This window comes from Callospermophilus lateralis, unplaced genomic scaffold, assembly GCF_048772815.1.
Source record: "Callospermophilus lateralis isolate mCalLat2 unplaced genomic scaffold, mCalLat2.hap1 Scaffold_147, whole genome shotgun sequence".
Taxonomy (NCBI): Eukaryota; Metazoa; Chordata; class Mammalia; order Rodentia; family Sciuridae; genus Callospermophilus; species Callospermophilus lateralis.
The window spans coordinates 713,623-734,409 of NW_027512606.1; positions in this window are offsets into that span (position 1 = coordinate 713,623).

The following is a 20,787-nucleotide window of genomic DNA, read 5'->3' on the forward strand; positions in this document are numbered from 1 at the left end:
GGTGTATATATACTGTGTGTGTGTATATATATACACACACACACACAAGGATGTATAACCCTGAGCATTTATATATTATATTTGCAAAAATATCACCCTTCCATATCCAACTTTTGTTAAAATATTACATTTCTCTTTTATATTCATCTTGTTATATAGAAGGAACCAGTATTTCTCAATCCCATGTTTATATCATTACATTCTCTTTTTCCCCCTGACTTCTTTTTAATTAAAGAACATGACTTTATACTAGATAGTATTACAGATATATTTATGTAGGTTAATTTGATTTTTTCTTCACGTTTTAAAAGTATTAACCTTAGGGCATCTAAACCTTTATTTTTTAAAAATTTCTTGCCTAAATCACCAATTTCTTATTTGTAAGCTACCATTGTAAACAAATCTGGTAAAAAGTTAACAAGACAAAAATAACAATATATACTTTCTGAAAACCAAAAAGAAGGATAAAATGATGGCAATAAAATTCTATAAATGGGCTGGGGATGTGGCTCAAATGATAGCGTGCTCACCTGGCATGCACAGGGCGCTGGGATCAATCCTCAGCACCACATAAAAAAATAAAATGAAGATGTTGTGTCCACCGAAAACTAAGAAATAAATATTAAAACATTCTCTCTCTCTCTCACTCTTAAAAAATTCTATAAAAAAATCACATATATGTTAGACTCACTTGCATAACGAAACACATACAAAAAGACACATGCTAGAACACACATGGCTAATTGGTTTTAAATTTAAATCTGGTATCAGATTGCCCATATTCACAACCATGCTATGCAACACAGAACAGAGGAAGCAGTTTTCTCATATATAGAAATAGAGACAGCAGCAATAACATACAAACATCATAAGATTACTATCCAAATTAAATGACATAATACTGCTGTTTTTTACTGCATTGTTTAGACCTGGTGTATGCACAAATATTAATTATAAATTTTATTAAATAAATTATAATTTTAAGTAATGTTGTTATGTAATTATATATAACAAATAACATATGTTTAACATAAATGTTATAATTATTAAAATTATCATGGTTATTTTTAAATGCTAATTATTACAATGCAGAATAACACAGAGCTAAATTTATATTCACTGTCAAGCAAATTGTGTAGCATTCTGGATATTAGTATCTTATTTGTTAAGCTAGTATGTTAAATTAGTAGCATTACATATTTGATATTTTGTATTTAACTGGAAGATTTTGTGGCACTCTGGCTATAATTACATGTGGTCTTGGTGCACAGATGTAAGCATTGTAGTGAAGTTCATTCATGAACATCTAACATAAACTACTATTGTAATTTTATTAGTATTTTGATTATTGTTTTTCAGATAAATGTAATTATTATTCTGATTAGTGCTTATTTGTCTCTTTCTCACTAACAGACACTAATTCTTTGCAATCATCTTATTTCTTCCTCAGAAAAATCCTTAAGTACTATTATTTTGTCTCTTTTACAAATAAAGAACATGAAGCTTAGGTGGGTTAATGAATTGACTAAGGTCACATAGCTGGAAATTGCTATGAATAAGTCTGAGGAGTAAAGTAACAGAATTGCAATCAAAGAAAAATTAGAATAATAGTGATGATGGGCATGAATTTAAAAATCAGTGTTTTCTACATATTTTGGATTATAAATTCCTGAACAAAATTTTAAGATTCTCAAAGATAAGACCATTTATTTTATTTCCTACTCTCCTTCAGCATTTCTATAAAAAGTTAAAGTTGTCAATGAAAGCATACCAACTGTATTAGTGAGTTAATTATACTACTTTTCTAGCATTACTTAGATAATATATTTGCTTCTGTTGATGGGACATGAGCTGTTTCAGGCCATCAAGATCTTTTTTAAAAGATCTATGACTAAGTAAATACAGAACAGTGCATTAGTCAGCTTTTTAATTCCTGTGACAAAATTTTCAAGCAAAACAATTAAAGGAAGAAATATTTATTGGGGCTCATAGATTTAGAGATTTCAATTTATGGTTAGCTGGCTCTACTGTTTCTGGATGGGTGGGGAAGCAGGTATCACACAGAATGGCATGGCAGAGCAAGGTTGCTCACTTCACAGTGGTCAGAAGCTGACAAAGAGAGAAGAAAAGACAGGGGACAAGACACATTACCCAAGAATACACTCCCAAAGACCCACTCCCTTCCACTAGGTCCCACCGTACACTTTCCAACACCTCCCAATGGTCCATTCAAATTATGAATCCACAGATAGATTAATCCATAGATGAGGTTAAAGCCCTCAGAATCCAATCATTTCCCCAAACCCACCTCTGAACATTGGCTGCTTGGGAGACAAAGCCCTCAATACATAAGTCTCTAGGGGTCACTTCATATCCAAACCATGGCCAATACTCAGAATCTTGCATAAGGAGGACAGGAGGCAATAAAGGACATCCCGAGGTCCACGTATACTGATTCCAGAACCCAGTACACTGATGCCAGAAGCTCTAGTTGTTTTTTCATAATAAGGAAATTCTGGCACAGTGCTGACAGTGATCACTGACTTCCTGTGTGAACATCAAGTGGTTGGCAGAAGAGAAGCAGAGAGGAGGTCAGCACTTAGTGCATAAGGGCAGGTGGAGACATCTGTCTTTGCTAAAGACGTCCCACATTTTGATGAACTGTGGCAGACTCAGAGTGTCAACAACATCCCCTGGAGTTAAAAATCTGGCAAAATTTTGATGATCTTTGTCCTAGATACAGGAGATTTTTTTTTTCTTTTTAATTTGAAATGATGCTTTCAAAACTGTCTCAAAACCTCAATTACATGTATCTATTTTTTTTTCTCAAGCTCATGAGAGAAAACACAAGCACTAACAAAATTAAATGATCACAAATCAGGAGTGGGTCATGTTGACATAATGTAATTTTCCTTCCAGCTCTTAACATGAAGCTTTGAAAGGATGCCCAGGTTTTCCAAATCACAGAAACAATGTGAAATATTATGGGACTGATAAACAGATATTCAAACAACAAAGACCTTTCATCTGTTTAACCAAAAGCATGTTATGCCAAAACATGAGCTCTTGTGCTGTTTTGCATAAAATGTTATGTTCTGGTCCAATACTCAATAAAGCTAGAAAAAAAAAAAAAACCTGAAGCATAAAACTTTGTTTTAACATTATCAAAAAGTGTGTAATTCCCAATATTCTAATAACAAAAGTGTCAACTACAAGTTGCTCTGATCATAACTTGTGTCAAAAGCATCCTAATCTTTTTTTCATATATGATTTTTGTATTATCCTACTTTATTGATGAAGAAACAAATCTTCAGAGAGATTAAATAACAGGAAAAGTTCAGTTGATTAAGAAGTGCCTGCTCTGTCTGGCTACAATGTCTTTGCTAGATGGTACCATGGGGCCTTCTTCAATTTCATATTCATTTCAGTAAATACCAACACAAAGTGGTAAAGGGCCGTGGAGGACCCTCCAAAATAACACTTGATGATTTGGCACAGCACAAATATACCTTCTACAGCCAAACTCTCTACACTCTTTACTGCATTATATTCAATGGGGAGGTTGAAATCATTCCAAAAACATAAATACACTAATGTGAAAGTAAATAAATTCAATGGGGAGGTTGAAATCATTCCAAAAACATAAATACACTAATGTGAAAGTAAATAAATAGAAAAGGCAATAGGAATATCTTTCTTAACCCACTTGAATCAAATGTATGAAACATGATATGTCAAGAGCTTTGTAATGTTTTGAACAACCAATAATAAAAAAACCCAAAAGATTAAAGTCATGTATTAGTATTTGCTTGTTTGAGTTTTAAGGAACAAGCGAGCCAAGAAGTTAGGTATAATACAACTTAAGACTGGAAGCTCTGAAGCTCTACTTGTGCATGGATGCTAGGAAACATTTCTAAATCTGAGTCTGTATAGCTTAATCATATATTACTAAATCATTAATTAACCTAGGTGCATAGATTTTTATTTTAATATTTGTGATTTATTATTATTATTATTTAGTAATAATTTTATTGTATAAAAATATACTCTTCATTGATCTAAAGCACTAACATATTTTAAAGGTGAAGTCTTATGGTTCTAAAACTGTGCTTAAATCAAGCATACAGAAGTCAGAACATTGCAGATAGAGAATGTGAAATTACATTCTCTGGTTGCCAATATACAGGCAGTGTGGAGTCTGAGGGAAGCAATGAATTTGGAGCAGTTTAAATCCAAGCATTATACACATCAGTCCTCTGTTTTCTCTCCTATTCTGAAAGAATACTCATGTGAATCAGTTTTCCTTATATGTCACAAAGAAATGAACATAGAGGACTATTCTTACTTCTGAACCTAATTCAAAACTCTAATTCACCAATATTGTTGCAAACTTAAAATAGATAGCATGTGATACAATTTATACCTTCTCATAAATCTCCTATTTATATTTTTGTTTTTATAACAAAAATGTAAAATTTGCAGTATTTCAATATATTTGATACTTTTTTCAATTAAATAAAATAAGTTAGTTTAACATATATTTCTGCAGTGATAACATTTACTAAATATATATTTACATATACATAAAAATATTTCATTGTAGACATGTCATTTGCTGTGTACATGATTTGAAATTCTTCTAATTTCTCCTGATAGGATTCTTTTTTAATATTTTTATTATGTAGGTTGAAATGATCCTGGGGATGCCTAATGTGTTAGGCAAAAATTTCTCTTCCCTTCAACTGAGAAAGTTCAGGAAGAGTCCATGGAGTATGGTGGAAAATCAAGCCCATAATTAGTTTATACTGTAAAGTGTGTGGATTTTGATGATATTATTATAGCTTAGGAAGTTGATTTTCATCAAAAGTGAGATTTTTCCTAGTGGTCCTCACCTAATCATGTGAGCCCACTAACAGAGGATCTGAGGTCAGAGAAAAACTGATATTTGAAATGACTGAGTAAATTTCCTATCGTTCTTAAAGAGGCAAACTGCCAAGTCTTGGAGTGGGCAAGGAACTGTGGGAAACTTCTAGGATTTGAGGACCTCAGTCCCACAGTTTCAAAGAACTGAATTCTGCCAATAGCCAGTGATATTGAGGAGAATTTTAAGCTTAAGGTGACATTATGGCTTTGTCTGAAAATGTGATTTCAAGACTCCAAAGACACTGATAATAACTTTGTACTGATGGTAGCCAGCACATTTGAAGTAATTTGTTACACAGCAACAGAAATGAATATCAGGGGCTACAAATATGTCTCTCATCTTAAACAACGAAGAATTTACTTGTGTATTCTTTGCAAATAGTAGGGAGAAGTATTTGCAGAAGAGAATTTATGGCCTTTATTGTCATTAAATAACCACTTTTTTTTTTTTACTTTTCAATATCACTTACTTTTCCTTAGTTCAAACAACTTGAATAATTGAAATTTGTGAACATCCAATCAATGCCCAAAGTAGCACAGACAATAAGTAAGCATGTATATAAATAACTGGTAATAAGATCAGTGGTGAGGAGTCAAAAATATAACTTGGTTCTATGTCCTGTAAGTTCATGTCAAATCCCAATTTTCAGAAATTGAACATGAGTTTTATTTCATTTGCAAATTTGTCACATTATGAGCTATAATAACATAAAATACATTCATTTCAGACAATTTTACTTCAACTTGACCAACCAATTCACTTGCCCCAAGGGGATTATTATGCAGAGAAGATAAGCTAAGTACATAATGAACACAACTTATTGCTGTGCTGAGGAAATTCACTTGTCCTTCAGTTTTTCCAATCACACTAATATCTGTGACTCACACAACAGCATAATGACAATTATTTTATGTATGATACTTTTGATGTTCAAAGCCAACTTCTGAAGTATTTTTGAATTATGCAACAGGATATATTTCTAAAATGATTTATTTCTAAAGGTTTTTTTTGCAAATCAAGTATTGTTTCTTCATTGATTCTTTAGAAGTAAATTTCTGAAAGGAAAATTGGTCACAAAAATAATGATACTTTCTGAAAAGTACAGTTAGAGTTCTTTCAATACAGTTTTGATTTTAATATAAATTTAAAAAGGGATCTTACCCTAGTTAAGTCTAGTGTTTTATGGAAATGGCTGTTTTAAAGTCATATTTAGTCGTCTAACATGAAAATTTAATCTCAAACAGAAATCAGTAAAATTAATTAAGCCAAGTGTAATGATATTTTAATCTGAGAAGATAATCTTATCTGGACACTAGCACAGGTCAGACCCTAGCTGTAAGCTCTTAAATACATTTCTATATTTGATTTTTGAATTTTTGTTTTGTTTTTGTGATTAGGTTTTTTGTTGTTCTTGTTTTTATTATTATATATATATATATATATATATATATATATATATATATATATATATATATATATATATGTTGTTTTCTGTGCTCCTTCTTAAGTTTTTTTTTTTTAGTTATTTTTTCTTTTTGGTTATACATAATAGGATTCATTCTGACAAAATTGAAAAAGCATGGACAATAATTTGCTCAAATTCAGTTCCCAATATTTCCTCTTTCCATCCCTTTCTCCCTTTCCCTATTACCTTCCCTCTACTCTATTGATCATTTACTTTTATATTATCTTTTCTTTTTGGTCAGTGTCTTGTGGATATACACGATGGTGAGATTTACTATGGCATATTTATGTATGTGCATAGAAAATTTGGTTAGATTCATTCTTCTTTCTTCCCTTATCCCAACCCTTCTTTCTCTCCCTCAGTCCATTTCATCTAGCCTACCAGTCTTTTTTTTATGCAATTCCCCCTTTTTCTTTCTCTTTCTCTCTTTTTTCCTTCCTTATTTTAAACTAACTTCCACATATCAGAAAAAAAAAAAAACATTTGACCTTTGACTTTCTGAGTCTGGTTTATTTCACTTAGGAAGAGAGTCTCCATTTCCATCCATTTGCCTGAAAATGACATAATTTCATTCTTCTTTATGGCTAGTAATACTTTATTGTGTGTGTGTGTGTGTGTGTGTGTGTGTGTGTGTGTGTGTGTATAATATTTCTTTATCCATTCACCTCTTGGAGGGCACATAGGTTGATTCCATAGCTTAGCCGTGGCAGCTACAAATGCTGATGTGGCTAAATCACTGTAGTAAGCTTATTTTAAATCCTGTGAATATATATGGAGGAGTGAGCTAGCTGGGTCATATGGTGGTTCCATTTCTAGTTTTTTTTGAGAAATTTCCATACTGCTTTCCAAAGTGGTTGCACTAATTTGCAGTCCCACCAGTAATGTGTGAGTGCACCTTTTTTCTCACATTCCCACCAGTATTTATTATTTGTATTCTCTATAATTTCCATTCTGACTAGAATGAGATTAAATCTCAGTGTAATTTAATTTGCATTTCCCCGATAACTAGGGATGTTAAACATTTTCCACGTTTGTTGGCTAATTGTACTTCTTCTTTTAAGAAGTGTCTGATAATCTTTTGCCCATTTATTAATTGCAGGTGCTTTTTTTTTAAAATACTTTGGATGGAAAACAGGACCACTTGACCACTGAACCACATCTGCAGCCATATATATAAAATTTAGAAACAGGGTCTTAAAACTTCTCTAAATTGCTGAGGTTGATTTTGAAGTCACCTTCCTCCTTCATCAGCCTCCAAGCCACTGGGATTATAGGAGTATACCACTGTGCCTGGCTGTATAATTTTTTTTAGTTCTTTATATATTCTGGATATCAATACCCTAACTAAGGAGCTGGTAGCAATACTTTTCTCCCGTTCTGTAAGCCCTCTCTTTAAGTTATTGTTTCCTTTATTGTGCAGAAGCTTTTTAATTTCATGTCATCTTATTTACTGATTTTTATTTTACTTCTTGTGCCTTAGCAATCTTGTTAAGGAAGCCAACCTGTTAAAGTGTTTGGCCTACATTTTCTTCTAGCAAGGGTAGGGGCTCTTGTCTAATTCCTTCATCTTTGACTTGACTTTTCTGCAGGGTGAGAGATAGAGGTCAAGTTTCATTCTTCTACATATACATTTCCAGTTTCCCCAGCACCATTTGTTAAAAAAACTATCTTTTTTCCAATGAATGTTTTTGGCACCTTTGTTATAGTATCAGATAACTGCATCTATGTGGGTTTATCTCTGACTTCTATTCTATCCAATTAATTTTCATGCCTATTTTGGTGCCAGTATATGCTGTTTTTGTTACTATACCTCTGTCCTATTTTGTGAAACCTTGCTAATTAATTGTTTTCTAACACTTCCCTTCACTCCCTGCAGCAAGCCAATGAGTTCTACTAAGATAGAAAGCATACCTGTCATGCCCCATCACAGCGTTTGACCCCAAAGAAGTATTTAATTTGACCAAAGGAACAAAAAGAAAGATGGCATGAGAAAAGATGAAGGGAAAGGAGGGAGAGATAAAAGGACAGAGAGAGAAAAAACGGGAGGGAAAAATTGAAGAGAAAGGATGAAAGTAAAGAAGGAGGCAGTCTGGAAAGAAGGAAGACAAAAAGAGGCAGAGAGGCTACTTTCATGGATTGGAATGTATTTCTCAATAATAATAATAACTTAACCAACCCTCTCATAAATATTTATAATAAGTTTAACACTTCAATGTGTTATCAACATTTTTAAATCTACAACCTAATACACAAATAGTTCTCTCAATTCAAAAATATATTAAGATCTAATACAGAAATAGTTTTCTCAAGCCAATTATTTAAATATCTGTGACTTTGTTTTTCTCTTCTATAAAATGAGGATAATACCACTACTTATTTTCTAGGAATTTTTGAGAATTGCATGAATATCAATAATCTTAAAAACAATACCTGGACAGGGCAAATATTCAATAAGTAATGGTGTAAGTGTTGTTGTTTTTACTGTGGTACTACTTCAAATTAGTGTTATTAAGGTGAAGTTACCTAGAACATTTTGCTTAAAATTTCATTGAGTAGCAGAACCTAACTTTGAATTAAGGCCAAATTCATTCTATTAGAGTGATTGCACTGATGTTGGAATGAATGTTCCAGTTTATCATTGGTTCTGACCTTAACAAGATTCCTATATTTTCAATGCATATTTAAGATATTTGAATACCAAATCTAAAACCATTTGGCATCCTAGCCATTCTGCGGATATTGGCATTTTCTTAAAGCTGAGGAAACTGATTACTTACAGTCAATATATGATGACTACAAAAAAAAAAAAAAAAAAAAAAAAAGAACAAGTTGTGTTACTAAGTTCTTCATTTGGAAATATTTTTTAATTTTTTTTCACATAAATATTTCATAAGCAGCAAAAGACTCGAACAGGGAATTCTTCCTGGCTGAAGATCTGTACAAATTTTGAAAATGCAAAGAGATTTTGAGGTTTGCCCATTTTATCACTTATTCAAAATTCACAATTTAAACTCATAAAAGTAGTTTCTCCAATGACTATTGATTATATCTAATATTATGTAATTTTTTTTACTTTTAACTTTTTCTGCTTAAGCTCTCAAATTGGATTATGATGTCCTCATTTGGTTTTATATTATCCTATGTCAGTATGCACCAAGTAAATGCTTGCTACTTTTCTAACAGCAATGAATTGATAGAGCCTCCACAAGAGATCACAACCTTCTCTAGGACTCAAATGAAAATTGCTAGAGTTCCTACCTGATAGTCATGGACTTTGCTTAGATGAAAAACAAAATTTTTTTTTTCATTATGACACATTCAGGTATTTATACATTGTCTTTCTTTCTTTCTCTCACTCTTTTTTTCTTTCTTTATCTTCAAGGTACTGAATTAAATTAAAGGTACTACTGTAGAAAGCATTTATGCCTTGTTAGACCTTGCTTTGGACTGTTCTGTCACTTAGTATTTTATTTATTTATTTATTTATTTATTTATTTATTTATTTTTACTGTTTTTTTTTTTTAGTCATACACAATACCTTTACTTTGTTTATTTATTTTTATGTGGTGCTGAATATCTAACCCAAGACCTCACATGTGCTAGGCGAATGCTTTACCACCGAGCCACAATACTAAGTGAATAACCAGAACATTTTTAATATTAAGAAATGTTTTATTTCTGGGTTTTTTGTTATTGTTTTTTATTTTTTTTCTTATTTTTGTTTTTGTTTAATAATTCTTATTTATTACTAAAATCCTGCCTCTTAAATAGAAAACATTCTTATTCTGGAAAAATTCCATTATTAATTTTAATGAGAAATATAATTCATTCCAATCCAGTCTAAGGCATCCAAATATGTTCATAACATCCAATCATGAAGGGGCAATCTACCCATATTATATTAAACAGTTTGGGCTGCTATAAAAAGTACCATAATTTGGGGGGCTTATAAGCAACAGAAATTTATTCCTTACTTTTTTGGAGTATATAGGGTGCCTAATAGTTGAGTTCTCATAGGGAATCTCTTTTTAATTTCAGATCACTGACTTTTCTTCAAAGTCTCAGGTAAGGGAAGAGAGTGACAGAGCTCCATGGTGTCTCTTTTTTAAGAACACAATCTTATTCATGAGAATATTACCCTGGTGACCTAAGTATCTCTGAAAGGCCAAGATTCCTTAAATTGTTACAAGTGGGTTGAAGACTTCAACAAATACATTTTAGGAGAGGGCTCAATAACAGTGGATTCATAGCACACAACAATTTAAATACAAACACAGTGCATAGCAAAAGGTATGCATAAATAGGATGTCTTCTACGATTTAAAAATGTAGACTTTGTTATTATTCAGGTGAAACTAACAGATTAGGGATGACAGCCACTGAAAAGATATTTTGTTAGTCACAGATCCTTCCAAGAAGGTGAACACAATATCCCACAGAGAAGCACCAAGGAGAGTTACAGGGAATATAAAGGGTAAAATAGAGTGAAGGGAAATGCAACTAAGAGTCTTATTTGGAGCTTCATGGAAGCAAATGGGTAAGGCAGAGTAAGCAGGTTTAGGATTGCTAATTAGAATAACTTGGCAAGCTCCAGGCATAGGGCCTACATCTAGTAATCTGGTACCTGGCCATTGGATGAGTGTGGCAGGAGCATAAAATAAGAGCTCCATTAAGGGGGTGATTGGACGTAAGGACTTCAGATTGGTTGGTTGATACATTATGAAAATCAGGCTTACAACTGAGCCTTTTTCTACTTCCAGAAATTGGCTAACTTGGGAGGGTCTGTCCATCCAGGGTCAGCAAGCTTCCAAAATGTTGAAGCTTCAAATATAGAAACTCTTTATCTATCACTCCACTTGACACACTTTGCAGCTTATCCATATTTCAAAAGCCTCTTCATGTGGTCCCTGAGTGACTTAGCCCCCTGGAATAGCAGTGTGCTGATGTGAGCCAGTCATCAGTATTCTCTTCAGAAGTTCAGAAGATCCAGCTCTTTTTCAACTCCAATGTGATTCTAGAGTCCTTTATTTAACACTTTGCCCTTTCCCTAAAATAATGTATTAGTCAGTTTTCTATTACTGTAACAAATAATTGAGAATATTAGCCTATAAAGAGAAAGGGTACATCTTGGCTCACAGTTTAAGTTGCAGCCCATTATTGTTTGGACCTGTGGAGAGGCAGCACATCCTGGGAAAAGTGCATAGTGGAGCCAAGTCATTCACCTCGTGGTCAAGAAGCAAAATAATGAAGCAAAGAGAGCAGGGTACCACAGTGTCCTTCAAGGGCATGCACCCAGTGACCTCAAACCCACCCCTTGAGGTTTTAGCACTGAACAATAGCATTAAGCTGAGGAACAAGCTTTAAACACATGGGCTTTGGGGAGACATTCCAGATCCAAATTATAGCAAATAGTAGTGTTTTTATTTTAGCACTTTATTCACTTGCATTCTATCAAATGTCTTTGGAAATTTTAGTTTTTGTTTCCTTCAAAATTTTTCTTTATGTGGTCAAAAGCCCTTTACCTTTGATTTTCTCAACTCATAACCACTTCCAAAAATGAGCCAAAAATATCTGAATAGTCATAATTGGTTAATTTCTTGACACTGTCATTAATTTTGTCAAAATTTTACATTGGTCTTCTCACCTTCTTGGGTTTTCTCTGTTAAGGTTCCCATCTACTTAGCAAGAATGTGATTTGGTTGCCAAGGCTGTCATATCATATTATTTTGTCGATTCTTCTGCACTTCTTAGTGTTTCCATGAAAATCTTGGGGAGCATAAGTATGTGTCCACAGTCTTGCACTCACAAATGTGAAAGCTACCATTAACAGGCCAGCATTGCCTTTCTGCTCATAAAAATAGTGGTCAAATATAAATTTCATGGCTTTTATAATTAGTAGCTCCCATCATTCTTCTTAAGCCCACCTCCAATGTTAGACCTGGTTCAGACTTCTTTGGTTGGATAAGGGAGGTAATTCCTAGAAAACTGATAATACAGTTCTTTTAGGCTAACCCCATATGCTTATGGATGATCTCCCTTGTTAGCTATTTGGATAGAATGAACACATTGCTTTGAATTATTGACTGTAAGGCACTGTGAGGAAGGTGTATATTCTTGGTTTCCCTGGGACTTTCATGCAGCTGTCCCAGATTTACTATAGGGAATGGAAGCGAGGCTTTGTGATACAGACTCTAGAATCAGAGCAGTTATGAAAATTTCTGCTTAAAGAAAATGACATTTAATTCACACATAAGTAGTATATAATGACTTAACTGGATCATGAACATTTCTTCTCTGCCCTCATGATTAAATCTCATATTATTAGCTCTGATTTTCTCCTGTACATCTGGGAAAGATGAACAATGGAAGAGGCAAACAATCTTTAAATTGCTCCCTTGCATTAATTTTTCCATCAAGATATGCTTTGATGTAGAGAGTTAAAAATTCCCTCAGTTACCTGTGCAATCACAAAGAGAAGCCTCCTTCAAACAACTCAGCAATGCAGAAGACTTCTGCCCCATATTAATATAATAGCTAGACATTATACTGCTACTTTACTTCATAAGGGAAGAATACAATTCCACCTTTCCATGTACAAATCAAAATTCATTAATTTATTAATGTTTTTACTTATTCATTCAAGCGTTACAATTTTAATATTCTGAGAAAGCAAACTTAAAAAAATGTTCAAGGTCACAATTTTTATAATTTTGTTTTTGAGGGTGAAAGACAATGATTTCTTTTTAAATGAATGAATGAACAAATAATTACCAATCAACATATTAGGTGAATGATTTGTAGAGAATTTAAATAAAGTAATACACTAGAGTGTGAGAAGGTGGCAACTTCTGATTTCATAGGAAAGGAAGTCTTTCTGAGGGATAATGAGAATCAGCTAGACTTTAATTTTCTGGGAATGATTATCCTAAATAGGTATGGATAGTGCAAAGATCTTAGAGTAGTCTTCACTTTATTCCTGAAATGGAAAGAAAGCCAGTGTGTCTGAATCCTAATGGTGGAGAAGTTTAAGTGTGCAACGTTAAGTTGGAAGGGGTAATAGGTCAAATGGTGACCCAAAGATATATCTAAGTCCAAGGCCCTGAAATATGTGAATATTACCTAACTTGTGTATATTACCATCTTTACAGATATAATGAATGAATGCTGAGATGAGATCATAGTGAATCATCCAGGTAGAATGTAAGTCCAATGACAAGTGTCCTTATAAAGACAGAAAGAAACCAACAGGAGAAAACACAGTCAGAGAATGAGAAGAAAATATTAATACAGAGACAAATAGTGGAATGAGGGGGCCACAAAACAAGGAAATAAGCCTCAAAATGACTCCCCTAGAGTCATTAGAGAGATCAGTGCTGACCTGACTTTGGATTTTGGTTGCCATAACTGCTAGAGAAATTGATCTGTTATTTTAAGACACCCAGTTTGGGTTAATTCATTACAACAGCCTTAGGTATTTAGTAAAGATACATAATCAGGGAACTGATATTTATAACACTGAAAGCAGGTATAAAAAATTTGCAATTTGATCTACACTAAAAAAAATTGAGAGTGCTGACCACTAGAGAACTGAGGTGGTCTTATTTTCATAGTGATAAATATTGCATATCAGTTCATGCTCGGGTATAGGCAGCTTCACATTGAATCCTAAACTTGTGTATTAGGTGTCTATCAGCTCTGTGACATAGGACAATAAATTTCAAACTTTCAGGCCTTATGTTTATTCATTTAGTTGATGATGATGATGATGATGATGATAATCTATTCCATAGTTTTATTGTAAGAATTCAATGAGTTTAAAATTTAAATTACTTTAAAATAGTATCTGGCACTTAATACTTGATAAGTATTAGGTATTACTTCAAGGATTTGAATTTTTGGAACATAGATTTTAGGAAGACAAGGAGTGGGCCAGCAAAAGAAGAAGTATCCATAAGTCCTGATCAAGAAATTGAATAACTTTGGTATTATGAGGATAAATGAATGGATTGGGAAATATTTTGAAATAGAATGTATATTTCTAGGATCTTTGAGGTGAGGGAAAGAAAAATTAAAGAAGCTCCTAGATGTTCAGTTTGAGTAGCTCACAACCTTGTATGATCATGAACTAAGAGACAAAATATAGAATGCTTAAGTGGGGTAGAATTTCTTATGGGAAAGAGTTTTGAAATGTTTTGAATATGTCTATTAAATATTCAAATAAAAAGAATACATGTTAATGACATGTGGACAGAGTTTTGAGTTTGGAGATTAAGGTTAGAAATTCAGATTTTAAAATCATAAATCTATCCATGGTTTTTGAACTGGGTAGGCCTGGGTGAGATTAACTGGACAGAATATATAAACATCTCAATGAAGTTATTATGAAAAAGGAACAAGGAGAAGAAAAGGTGTAATGAGTTCAAAATTCATTACTTCCTAATAATCTGAAATACTTTACAATTATCTATGTTGTACTAAACTGGTCAAGTTGCTAAAACAGATCACCATAGATATCTGGATGGCTGAAGTAATGGGCATTTCTTTCTCATGGTGTTTGAGCCTGAGAAGTCCAAGATCAAAGTGATGATTGAATTGATTCATGGTGTGGGCTCTCTTTCTAGCTTATGTAAACCATCTTTTCACTGAGTCCTCATTTGAGAGAGAGTTTGTGTATGTGTGTGAGAGAGAGAGAGGTGGGGAAAGTGCTTTGCTCTCCCTTCTCCTCTTTTAAGGACACTAGTTCCATCATAAGTGTGCCACTCTCATGACCTCATCGAAATCTAATTATCTCCCAAAGGTGCCCCTTCCAAATAGTATTACATTGTGTGTGGAACTTAAAACATATTGAACATATGAGATCTGGGGGACTCAAGCATCCAGTCAATAACATAAGATCTCAAAATTATTTGCTATCATTACATCTATATGATGGAAAGACTAAATACAATGGTGCATTAATACACATTTCTTCCAAGTTCATTTTAATGGCATCATGTTGCCAACCTGAAATCAGCCAAGGGTGTGTTACATATGCTATGAACCATCAAAAATACTATGTCAGCCTCCTTCCCTCCAACCCCTTATAAAACTGTTCCTCTAACATTTCCTAGCATAACATATCATTTGGCCAAAGGTGGTTTTGTTTGTTTGGTCTTTAGGATGGAAGATATTGCTGTTTATTTTTATTCTGATACTTGTACTATAAGTTTTTTTCATATCTGTAGAATATTCCATTTTTTAATATTGTATTTCTTTTAATACTAAACAAATAGCTGGGCTGATGGTTTATACCTCTAATCCCAGGATAGCTGAGATAGGAGAATTCAAGTTCTAAGCCAGCCTCAGCCACTTTGTGAGACTCTCAGCAACTTAATGAGTACCTGTCTCAAAAAAAAAATACTGGGGATATAGCTCACTGGCAAGCTATATTGCCCCTGGGTTCAATACCCAGTACCAAAAGTAAAACAAAAAAGATGAGATAAAAATTATTTCTCTGAGGATAGGAATTTGGGGAGGAAAAAATCATGGAGGTGAAGATTATTTCAAAATAAGTTTTTAAAAAGGCCAGGGAGAATATGTATGGGACCCAAGTGAACAACAACAAAAACAAAACAATCTGAGAAAGATTAGAGTTATCCATGCTAACATCACAGAATACCAGTGGAAATATTTTGATGTATTTTTATGGAACATGATAAGCACAATGTTGCTTTTCCTGCCAAAGGTAAAAGACATCCCATATATGAGAAAGAAATCTCATTTTCCCAAGTTATAAATACCATATCTGTACCTAACTGGACTCAAGATTGTCAACAACCTGTCAACCATTTCTTCATATTGCACTAGGTCTTCAAAGATAAAATCATTCACTAGAAAACATTTTTTCTAGTTATTTATAATAGTCCTGTAAGTATTAAAATTAAAAGTACTAATAATCTTTATTTACCTGGACTACTTACTCAAAGGTTACCCTCTAAAATTACACGCAAAATACATGTCTCACAAATCTTCCAAACATCCATAAGAAATAATTTCATGGCAAACTTTTCCAGTTTATATAACTCTAAAAATTCCTTTAATATTGTATGAGTGGGATATTTAGCTCTCAGTATAGTTAATGCTAAGAATTTCATTAGCATGTAGTGCACTTGATAAAATATTTTATTTATAGTATACAACTGTGAAATTAGAATCTGTAGTATCTAAATGGAGTAATCTTCAGGCACTGTGTGGCTACTGAGAGGACAGGTAATCTCCAAGATGATAAACCTCCTAATTTCTCGGGGTGTAATCCTTATAACTGTAACTGGTTGTCAGTTGAAAATAATTCAATCGAGACTACTGCTCAGTATAGCCAAAAAGCTTAAATTGCTTCCTCTTGCTGATGATCAAGACCCATCTTGTACATGTAGTTTTATGATTGTGATATAAATTATCATCAGGAAATATTCTGATGTTGCCAGATTGCACACAAAATAACCAAAACAGTCTGAATTGATTTTGAACTAATTGACTTAGGTAGGACTTTTTATACACTAGAAAATTTTTACTTCTTCCCAGTCTAATACTAATAAAAATATGTCTATTATCTGAGAAGTGGAGTTTTAAATATTATATCACAGATATTGAGGCACAAGACAATATGGGAGCAACACATAAATCATATAAGGCATTTCTAGTATGTTATTTGACAGAGACACTCATCCAATTTAGCTGAAGAGAAAGAGATTACTACAGAAATAAAACTAGAACAATAAGGGCAGCAGAATCTCATAGAAATTAAAGATAGAATGAATAATCCATTTGGCTTTCATGCAAAACCAGTATTTCTGGTAAAAATTTGCTGATTGGTTGGTTAGCTGGTTTCATGCTAAGGACAGGAAATTATAATCTGTCTTTCTTTTACACTAGTATTAACCTGAAACATATATTCTTGGTATGTCAACAATGTTCTTATGTCTCTTAAACACTTCATAGCTTACTTCAGTCATTGTTGACTGAGAATCTTTCATATTCTAAACATTGGGCTTAGCAAGTTTTCAAGAGCTATAAGGATCTTTCTTTCAGAGTCTATTTTCTAGGAAGAGTAAAGCAGGAATTCAAAACAAGTAAAGTGAATAAGGATTATGAAAAGTTCTAGAAAAAAATAAGGGTTTGGAATAAAAAATGGATCTAGAATGTAAATCAAAAGTACACTGAGACTCCATCTCACTCCTGTCCGACTGGCAATTATCAAGAATACAAGCAATAAATGTTGGTGAGGATGTGGGGAAAAAGGTAAACTCATACTTTACTGGTAAAATTGCCAAATGGTGCAGCCAATATTGAATGCAGTATGGAGATTCCTTAGAAAACTTGGAATGGGACCACCATTTGACCCAGTTATCCCACTCCTAGGTTTATACAAAAAGTACTTAAAATCAGCATACTATAATGACACAGCCACATCAATGTTTATAGCAGATCAATTCACAATAGCTAAACTGTGAAACCAACCTAGGTACCCTTCAACAGATGAATGGCTAAAGAAATTGTGGAACATATACACAACAGAATATTATTTAGACTTAAATAAAAATAAAATAATGGCATTTTCTAATAAGTAGACGGAACTTGAGAATATTATGCTAAATAGCCTCAAAAAAAAAAAATACTTGGGAATCAACCTAATGAAAGAGGTGAAAGACCTCTACAATGAAAACTATAGAACACTAAAGAAAAAAATTTAAAAAGACCATAGATGTTTGGAAGATCTACCTTTTTCTTGGATAGGCAGAATTAATACTGTCAAAATGATCATACTACCAAAAGCACTATACACACTTAATGCAATTCCAATCAAAATCCAATGATGTTCCTCATAGAAATAGAAAAAGCAATCATTAAATTCATCTTGAAAAATAAGATACCCAGAATAGCTAAAGCAATCCTTATCAAGAAGAGTGAAGCAGACAGTATCACTATTCCAGATCTTAAACTATACTACAGAGCAATAGTAAAACAAAAACAACATGGTATTGGCACCAAAATAGAGTAGTAGACCAAGGGTACAGAACAGGGGACACAGAGACTAATGTAAATAAAAAAATCAGAATAGAGATTCCTCAAAAAAACTGAAAATGTAGCCACCATGTGACCTAGCTGTTCCACTCCTCAATATTTATCCAAAAGAACTGAAATCAGTATAGTATAGTGATATATGCATTCCTGTGTTAATGTAGCTCAATTCACAATAGTTAAGATATGGAAACAGCCTAGGTTCTCATCAACAGAAGAATTGATGGAAAAAATGTAGTATATACATACAGTGGAGTTCTACTCAACCATAAGGAGAAATTATATCATTTGCTGGTAAATAGAACTGCATGGACAACATTATGCCAAGTGAAATAAGCCATATTCACAAAGTCAACAGTCCAATGTAGAAGGTTAAAATAAAAAAGGAGAAGATTTCACGAAAAATAGAAATGAAGTCTATAGATCAGGGGGAGGAGGAAGGAAGGGAAAGGAAAGAAAGATCAGGGGGAGGAGGAAGGAAGAAAGATCAGGGGGAGGAGGAAGCAAGGGAAAGGAAAGAACAGGGGAATAAAATTGGCCAAATTATCATATATATATATATATATATCAGTGATTTTCACTTTTATGTAAAATTATAATTCACCAATAAAAATAAAAATAAAAAATAGAAGGAAAACTAGAAGAGTAGCAAAATGGAAATGGAAACAGGAAAGAGAGGAGGGGAAAGGGAAGTACTGGAGAATGTAGTGAAACAAATTATATTATGTGCATATATGAATATGTCACAATGAGCCCCACCACTATGTAGAATTATAATGCACTAATATAAACATAAAAAGAAAAAATTGAATATTTTTCAAAACTTTTAGTTATATTCACTTTTAATTTGCTTGTTTATTTTCTATTGTGTGTTCAGTAGACCATATGCTTTGTAAGGGCAGAAAGAATAATTTGTGTCATAATGAATATCTAGCTGGAAACGTTGGTACTAGTAGGCACTCAGTATTTGTTTGCTTAATTTATGTATGCATGCTTAAGGGAGAAACAACCATGTTCATATATAAATGTGCGCGCGCACACACACACACAAACACACACACACACATATTCTGGTTAAAAAGCATGTTCCTTTGATAGATCCCTTTACTTATTTAACAAGTTCTTATCTATTTGAGGCACTGATGCATTGACTTGTGGATCATAGTTAGAAACACATATTTAAAAAGTAATATGTGCTTTAGTAGTGGCAGGCTACAAGAACATGGTCTAATGTTTCCCTAGCCATCTCATTTATGAACATTTCATAAGGAAGATTTAGGTTTTATCTTAAAGTATCAAATTTGAATAAAATAGTTGTATGTGGAAGATAAACAACATGCTTTAAAATGTCATTTTATTACTAGAGTCAACGAAAAAAGTATGTACAACATAATCAAAGTACTTGGTGGTGTTTTAGATTGTCAGGTGGAAGAGCTGCAGGTAGTGTTTTGATCTGCTAATTGACCCAGTGCCCAACAATCACTCCATAAGCTCCACCAACAATAACTTTCCTCTGGCCATGACTTCTCCCTGCACCCTCTGGCCCACCATGAACTCACACCTGCTAAACACAGAAGTTCTTGGCAGAGGAGAGAAGACAACACCTGGAACTGTGAATGCCCAGGAATGGAAAGCCCTGGAAAAAGCACTATTTAGAGCTGTGTGTGTAATGACATCTGTATGTCACCACACACTGCTGATTATTCCCCTGTAGGCAACTATATTCTTACCTTCTTTAAAAGCTCCTGTGGTTCCAACACAACTTATGTGCTTTGTGACTCCAGAAATTCTGGGATTTCCACACCTACTCTGAAAATTTTAAAAGGACATTTCTTTCTGGAAAAGTCTGTAAAGGAAAAGGATTATAGAGTAAAACCCATGAAATCTAATGCTTCCTTTTTTTTTTTTTTAATGTGACAAGAAAAAAACTCTGGAAGTCCTTTTTTAAAAAATTTTATTTATTTATTTTTTTAATTTGGAGATGGACAATTAATTCCTTATTTTTGCTTTAAGGTTTTAATATTTTTAACCGATAGGTATATACTCATTGGGTAAAAGTTATAGTGCTGACATCTGCTATCTGTATGTTAAGTAATTAAATAAATAAAACTGTATTGTTTAAATAAATATTTCTAAACAATATGCTTAATAATAAGATGGGTCATATCATAATAGATTATTTTTAAAAAATTCTTATGGTGGTAAATTATATGTAACTTAGGATTACTATATTAACCCTGTTTGGGTAAATAGTTTCTTGGTGTTGAATATATTCATAATGTTGTATTTACATCACCACCATCCGTCTTCATATCTATTTTCATCTTGTGAACTGAAATTTT